General features: G+C 43.8%; 1 non-coding gene across 1 annotated transcript; it reads left to right on the top strand.

The window, feature by feature from the left end:
- The first annotated feature begins 4,537 nt into the window (after positions 1–4,537).
- Positions 4,538–4,644, top strand: LOC112209840 (U6 spliceosomal RNA). Its single transcript, XR_002944842.1, has one exon. It is a non-coding gene; the product is annotated as a U6 spliceosomal RNA (small nuclear RNA).
- Positions 4,645–8,269: the final 3,625 nt, after the last annotated feature.

The raw sequence follows: 8,269 nt of genomic DNA on the forward strand, positions 1-8,269 counted from the left end.
GAAACAAATGGTTGCATTCTTTTGAGTTTCTGATTAGTCTTTCCAAAGAAAACAATCAGATATGTATTTATCTCGGTGAGAAGAGGGGTTACTTTGAATAGAATGGGAGGCAGGTTTGTCCTAAGCAGATCCCAGCTTGACTTTTCCCCTTAGCTTAATGATATTGGGGTCCTAGGATTTATTTTCCTTTCAAACAAGTATTACACAGACTGTAGCTTGTTACCGTGGTATATTAAGTGTCAGGAAATGTGCTAACTACAAGCTTTAGTGCTAGATTGTCTGTCCACAAATCACATGATCAGTGAACGATTCTGTCACTCCTTTCAAAGCCCGTCACTGCACATCTGTTATTCAGTTCACACACAGACAGCAAAGTGTGTAGGCGTGTTGCCTCCCTGTCTAATCCCCGTGTTCAATCCATGTGACATTTTATAAAAATGGATAAGTGGAAGAGGGAGTTGGCCAGCAAAGATCAAAGTGTAGCGAAGAAACAAAAGGTGATAATACTGGGAATGAAATTTGATGGTAAAATAAATAGAGTTATAAAAGTAGTAGCTGACCATGGAAATGTTGGTGCTGCAGCTGATACCTTAGACACCCAATCAGAGAATTAGTGAAGGCGAGCTCATCAACATAAATGAAGATTTATAAAAAGAATGAAGGTGTCCCAGAAGAAGTGGTGCCAGTGGTAAACAACTTCGCATTAAAGGAACTCTCAGAGATATTTCCCAAAATTGAAAGCACAAAGAATAGAACGTTGAAAGGTGATTCAGCCTTACACCGCAGTATGACAATTCACCAAAATGTTCACTCCGTGTCATAAGTTGTAAAAACAGAAGAAGGCAAGCACTGTTGAAACTACTCTTGAGACATATTTCACAAAGAAATCAAGATTTTGGTTCCCTATGTTTCATTCATTTAAAATTTCAGTGTACTAAATAAATATTCATTTTTATTTTTAAATTTTTCTATACATTTATAATTGACAGTAAGAAAATTTTTAGAGTTCTGACTTTTAAAGTTCATGAAACAATCATAATTTTTCCCATTGATTCTTTTTTTTTTTTATATGGAGTCTTGCTGTGTCCTCCAGGCTGGAGTGCAGTGGCAAAGTCTCAGCTCACTGCAACCTCCACTTCCCAGGTTGAAGTGATTCTCCTGGTTCAGCCTCCCAAGTAGCTGGGACTACAGGTGCATGCCACCATACCCGGCTAATTTTTTTGTATTTTTAGTAGAGATGGGGTCTCGCCATGTTTGCCAGACTGGTCTCAAACTCCTGGCTTCAAGCCCTCCTCCTGCCTCGGCCTTTCAAAGTGCTGGGATTACAGGCATGAGCCACCGCACCAACCAGTAGCCTTTAAAGGAGCATTTGGTTATACAAAAGAAAATCTAGATGAAAGAGACAGGAACAGGGAGCATAAATGTATCTTCATTGGTTAAATGCATTTTCCTTAGTTAAGGCATTCTGGCATAAGATTTATTTATTTATTTTTAAGAGACAGGGTCTTGCTCAGTGACTCATGCTGGAGTGCAGTGGTACAATCATAGCTCACTGTGGCCTCCAACTCCTGGGCTCAAGTGATCTTCCTGCCTCAGCCTCTCGAGTAGCTGGGACTCCAGGCATGTGCCACCACACTGAGCTAATTTTTATTTATTTATTTATTTATTTATTTATTTATTTATTTGTAGAGATGGGGGTCTCACTACATTGCTCAGGCTGGTCTCAAACCCCTGGCCCCAAGTTATCCTCCTGACTTGGCCTCCCAAAGCACTGAGATCACAAACATGAGCCACCACATCTGTCCAAAATTATATATATTTAGTGCTAAGACTTTTGAAGATTTCACTTGGCAGGCTCAAAGAGTTTTTTACACGTTGTTGAGGCAGCTACAGATAGTATTAGCAGGTGTTGGCTCTAAGGAGAATGAAGCTTTCACAAAAGAACATTCAGCTGAAACCAAGGAGAACTATAGCTTTTAAGGGAATTTCTGGGGTGATGGTTGGCCATTAAATTTTAGGAACAGCAATTTCTGCTGTTTATTTTGAAGTCATTTTCTGCCCTGTGCTATCATTTTCCTCTGTCCCCCAACCCAAAGTTCTCTGGTGAAGTCACTTGTGGTTGGTGGTGCTATGGAGTTAAAGGAGAGGCACCTCCTTTCACATTTGGTGTGCAATCATAAGAAAGATACAGCATTTGCAGACAGCCAGCGATGTGTTGGGGACTTGGCAGTCAGAACCATCTAGCATGCCCTGCGGAGGCTGGGGGAATACCAGATTCACTGCAAAGAAGCAGGATAGAGGCTGCATTTATATGATTTGGCTAATACAGGAAGGTGTGACCTCAGAAGGCTAGAGAAATGAGACACTCGAGTTGCCGGCTGTGCTCCCTGCAGAACGTCTCCTAATTGAGATTGTTGCTGGCAGCCTGGGCCCCTTTTCAATGGTCTGAACGTCTACGCACCTGCCCTGCTTCTTACCAGATTCACACCAGCTTTACAGCTTAGATATTCCACCTGCCACCCGCCAGGGCCAACTGCCTCTTTCCTGCCTGCTCAGGGAAATCAGCCCAGATCCCCTACGGCAGCCACCACATGGGAAGACTGTCCTCAGTTTTTGGCTCAGGCGAGTATGCACTAATCTGTGTCTCCATCCCCAAACCACAGGATCCCCAAGGAGTTTAATCCACTGCACCTAACCTGTGCATCCGAGGAAGAAGGCGACATCTCTGAAAATCCCATGCCTTGTTCCTTATTTCCCAGTCTCTTAAAAATCCCCTGATCCCCTGAATTCAGCTAAATCTCTCTCCATCAGAAGATTTGTTCCCTGTGGTCTGTAATCCCAGCACTTTGGGAGGCCAAGAGGGGCGGATCACCTGAGGTTAGGAGTTCGAGACCAGCCTGGCCAACATGGAGAAACCCCGTCTCTATTAAAAATACGAAAAAAAAGAAATTAGCTGGGCATGCTGGTTCATGCCTGTAATCCCAGCTACTCAAGAGACTGAGGCAGGAGAATCACTTGAACCCAGGAGACAGAGGTTGCAATGAGCCAAGAGCTCACCATTGCACTCCAGCCTGGGCCACAGAGTGAGACTCTGTCTCAAAAAAAAAAAAAAAAAAAAGATGTGTTCCTAATAGAACAAGCAAATTATCTTGAAAAAGAAGCCACAACATAGAGCACAGCGGTTTGAAAAGAGATGTTCATTCATTCATTCACTGAAGAAAGGTTGCTAAGCTGCCACTATGCATTAAGTATGAAGATGTGATATTGATTTTAAAAAAGATACACAAAATACAGTCGCTGCTGCTCTTTTGAAGTGACGTCCAGAGGAGGTTAGTCCAATTATCTTGCAGCTGATGTATGTGCAAACTGCTGTCAGTGTCATGAAGGGAAGGAACTCACTTCTTTGAGAGTTTTTTTCTTTTTCTTTTTTTTAGACAGGGTCTCCCTCTGTCACCCAGGCTGGAGTGAAGTAGCAAGGTCATAGCTCATTGCAGCCTCAAACTCCTGGGCTCAAATGATCCTCCTCCCTTGGCCTCGTGAGTAGGTGGTACTACTACAGGCGCACACCACCACACCGGGCTAATATTTAATTTTTTTTTTTTTTTTGAGACAGAGTCTTGCTCTGTCACCAGGCTGGAATGCAGTGGTGCTATCTCAGCTCACTGTAACCTCCACCTCCCGTGTTCAAGCGAATCCCCTGCCTCAGCCGCCCAAGTAGCTGGGATTACAGGTACGCACCACCACGCCTGGCTAAGTTTTTGCATTTTAGTAGAGACGGGGTTTCACCATGTTGGCCAAGATTGTCTCGCTCTCCTGACCTCATTATCCACCTGCCTCGGCCTCCCTAAGTGCTGGGATTACAGGCATGAGCCACCGCACCTGGCCTAATATTTAAATTTTTTGTGAAGATGGGGTGTAATTATGTTGCCCAGGCTGGTCTCAAGCTCCTGATCTCAAGCAATCCTCCTGCCTCGGCCTCCCAAAGTGCTGGGATTAAGGCATGAGCTATCACACCTGGCCTCTGGAAGTTTTTAAGAGAAGAGTCTGGCCTGGCCTGGGGAGCCATGAACCACTTCCCTGATGGGATGTAGTGCTGGGGAGATCTGGGGATCAGTAAGAGGAATCTAGGCCAAGAGGCAGAGATGGGAGAACAACATGCCTCAGGAAGGCAGGCAGGTACATATGGATCGAGGGAATAGAGAAAATTGTGGGAGCCATAGGACTCCAGGCTGTGGAAAGCATGCAGTATGAGAGGCAAGACCATGCACAGCCCCTACAAAGGCCACATACACGAGAAGAGACTTAACACAGCCTTGCTCTGTAACCGAACCAGGGTTCAGCTGCTGACCACTTGAAAGCCTTACACAAGAGACAAGAATTTGTGGGAAGAAAAGCTGGTTTATTTGGAGAGCAAGCAAAGAAAGAAGATGGTGGACTATCATCCCAAAGTACCATCTTGAGTCACAACCAGTTTTAGGCTCTTTTTATGTTAAGAGCAGGGGGAAGGGGGGCGGCTAGGATCAAGATGTAACTGACAGTGCTTGCTTCGGCAGCACATATACTAAAATTGGAACGGTACAGAGAAAAGTAGCAAGGCCCCTGGGCAAAGATGACATGCAAATTCCTGAAGCATTCCAGATTTAAAAAAATAATTTAAATTTTAAAAAGAGGTAACCGACCACTGCAGATATCTGGGCACTAGTGAGGGTCCAAGGAGGTTGGAAACTTCTCCGTCCTTGGTCAGGTCACAATGCTCATATAAATTTTACAACAAAACAGCTAGTTGTTGACATACTTCTCCCTTAATCCCAGAGTTAGTTTTTAAAACTACATGATTGCTGTGTGTGTGTTATTATCCCAGTGTTCTAAAATTATCCTAGGCTACGTGCAGGAATGAGTAAAGGTCCCTTAAACAAAAATGGAGTTGGTTACGTTTGTTCTTTTACTGTTTCTCTGCTGTAGTTCAAAGATGGCTTCCTAATGAAATGAAGCTCCCAGGACTCATACCCTCATGCAATTGCCGTTCCTCAAATCTCAACAGGCCTGTGACTCTGCATGGCTTCTGAAGCTGTCATAAGAAGCCTTGGCCGGGCACAGTGGCTCACGCCTGTAATCCCAGCACTTTGGGAGGCCGAGACGGGCAAATCACGAGGTCAGGAGATCGAGACCATCCTGGCTAACATGGTGGAACCCCGTCTCTACTAAAAATACAAAAAATTAGCCGGGCATGGTGGCTGGCACCTGTAGTCCCAGCTACTCGGGAAGCTGAGGCAGGAGAATGGTGTGAACCTGGTAGGCAGAGCTTGTAGTGAGCCGAGATCGCACCACTGCACGCCAGCCTGGGAGACAGAGCAAGACTCTGTCTCAAAAAAAAAAGTCTTGTGGCTTCCACTGGGAGATCTTGGAAAGTTTGCACTGTAAGTGCTTTGCAGTTGGCTACCCCAGGTTAACATGAAAAGAGAGTGTTGCCCAGCTAACCCACGTAGCTCTGCTACCCCCACTGAGACACCAGACATATCAGAGAAGAGCTGAACCTTCAGATGACCCCAACTGTAATCAATATCTAAACGCAAAACTGTTTGAGAGATTCACAATAGCAAAGACATGGAATCAACCCAAATGCCCATCAACAATAGACTGGATAAAGAAAATGTGGTACATATACACCATGGAATACTACAAAGCCATAAAAAGGAATGAGATCATGTCCTTTGTAGGGACATGGATGGAGTTGGAGGCCATTATCCTCAGCAAACTAACGCAGGAGCAGGAAACCGAACACTGCATGTTCCCACTTACAAGTGGGAGCTGAATGATGAGAACACACAGACACATGGGGAGAACAGCACACACCGTGGCCCATCATGAGAGTAGGGGGAGGGAGAGCTTCAGGAAGCATAGCTAATGCATATGGGGCTTAATACCTATGTGATGGGATGATCTGTGAGGCAAACCACCATGGCACACATTTAGCTATGTAACAAACCTGCACATCCTGCACACGTACCCCTGAACCTAAAATAAAAGTTGAAGATTTGAAAAAAAACTTTTGGAGAGACCCCAAGTGAAAACCATCCAGCTGAGCCCAGTTCACCCACAGACCTGTAAGAGCCAAATAAATATTTTCTTTAAACCGCTGCATTTTGTGCTGGTTTGTTCTGCAGAAGTAGAGGAACAAACTTCGTGCCTGGAAGTTGGCGCTTCCAAAAAAAGAAGAAAGAAAAAGAAAATATTAAAACAAGGGTGAAGACATACAAATGTGCCAGTGGATCAATAGGGTTGCCCGTTTCACATCTTGAGAATGAATGCTGCCCAGACAGGCTCAAAGGCACAGAGCCTGCTGGATGGAGTTTGGCTCCTGTCCACCTGTTGAATTTCTATAGTCTTTAATTTGTCTGAGTCATGTGTTTTCCTGACTGACACCGATAGTTCAGTGGGTCCTTCTGGGCACAGTGCTATAAAAGTGCAGTCGAGTTGATTAATAAGGTGTCTCTATTCCCCTCTTTCCTTCACTGCCATTTACAAGAAAATAGCGTGAGTGAGTGGCAGAATATAGCCCTGTCAGGATCCTGCCTTCACAGAAATAAAGAAAAATGTGAAACTGTCAAATCTCAAGTGTTCTATATCCAAAGGAACATTACTGCATCCTCTCTGGCATCCCTCAACATCCCATAATGCTCCTATCAGTGAAGAAAAACAATAGCGTGATGTGCAGATGCTTCTTCTGAGTTTATTTTTATTTGGTTTGGTAATAACCAGAGTGATTTCTGAATCCCAATAAGACAGCTACACACAGTATTCTTGTCTTCCCTTTCAGACAGAAATATAGTTTATTCACCATGCCAGCCACACTAAAATGCCCAGAAAGTTTCACATTGGTCTATGAAAGAATTCTAGTATCATTGGCAGAGATTTTAGGTGTTATCTAATCTACCTAGTAACCGGATTCATTGATTTCTTCATTCAAAAATTTGCTATTGAATACCCACTATGAGTCAGGCACTGTGATTGACTAATCCACTTTTTCCTCTTGTGGTTGGTAACTGTGGTCTGTAAACTAAAAATGAACGCCTAAGCCCCACCTCCCCGCCTGCTGCCCCAACCTACTGAACAAACTCTCTTGGTCAAGAGGACCCCAGAAAAACCTTAAAACTGAGTTCCCAACCACGATGGGATGGGGGGGTCAGACATGCCTCATAATACATGCCCTTTTGCAGTTCAGACATGGCTGACCAGCACTAATGTTAAAATAGAGACCACGAGACTGACAGAACAGACTCTTTGTGGCAATAAGACACCAAATTCTAAACAGGATCTAAGGTCATATCAGGTGGGGTTAAGTCAGACACCCCTACACTTTAAGAACGAACTACATTCTAACGGCCACAAGGTTTTTATTTTTCTCTAGCAGCTAAAAAAGCACTGACCTTGGGATAAGTATTATTAAAATAATTAGCTCACCACCAGACACTAACTAACTGACCCGCACCCCCATTCCGCCAGTCACAACTACAGCTTTGATTGGACAAGAAGCTGCTTTCTGTATCTTTCTCCTGACAAGAAGACCACTAGCCATGAGCTGGTTCCAGCCGGTTTACAGAGGCTGCACACTTGAGTAGCTCCATATCCCGAAAAGATGTTTTGACATTTAGAGGCTAACTGTAATATGTTTAAGTGCTAAGTCTCCGCCACCGTGTGAACATGGGTCCTATGTTAGATGCATGTTTGTTCAATCCACGTATATTAGGACCACTTTCATGAATATTCATAGCTCTTCCTTAACCTGTTGAATATGTATGTTTAGCCAACCTGTTCGTCATAAACTCCTGCCCTAGCTCCTCCTCCTCCTTTGACGTGCCTATCTATGGTCTGGGCCAAAGGCTATGCTTCCCAGCATATGCGATGGCCATCTTGCAGGATGTAACTCTTTACAAGAAATAAAGTCTTCTCTAAATTTATAAATTTGTGATTTTTTTTAAGTTAACAGGTCTTAGCCTACAGAGCTTTATTTACTTTGGAGTTCTGGCAGAGCTACCTCTGAGCCAAGGTTTGGGCATGTGATAATCTGTGTGTTTCTATTGCCCAGTCTTCCAGAATGGTGTTGGTGCTTTTTTTTTTTTTTTTGGAAACTTGGTTATCCAGTTCTTTCTTCAATTCCAAGACATATTTTCTATTCTTTCAATAAACTTTTTCTTAGTTGAAATTACCTGGAGTCCATTTTTTGTGGCTTACAACCAAGCAACACCAACTGATACAGTTCTACTTACAG

The sequence above is a fragment of the Pan troglodytes genome, chromosome 6 (genome assembly GCF_028858775.2).
Source record: "Pan troglodytes isolate AG18354 chromosome 6, NHGRI_mPanTro3-v2.0_pri, whole genome shotgun sequence".
NCBI classification, from domain to species: Eukaryota; Metazoa; Chordata; class Mammalia; order Primates; family Hominidae; genus Pan; species Pan troglodytes.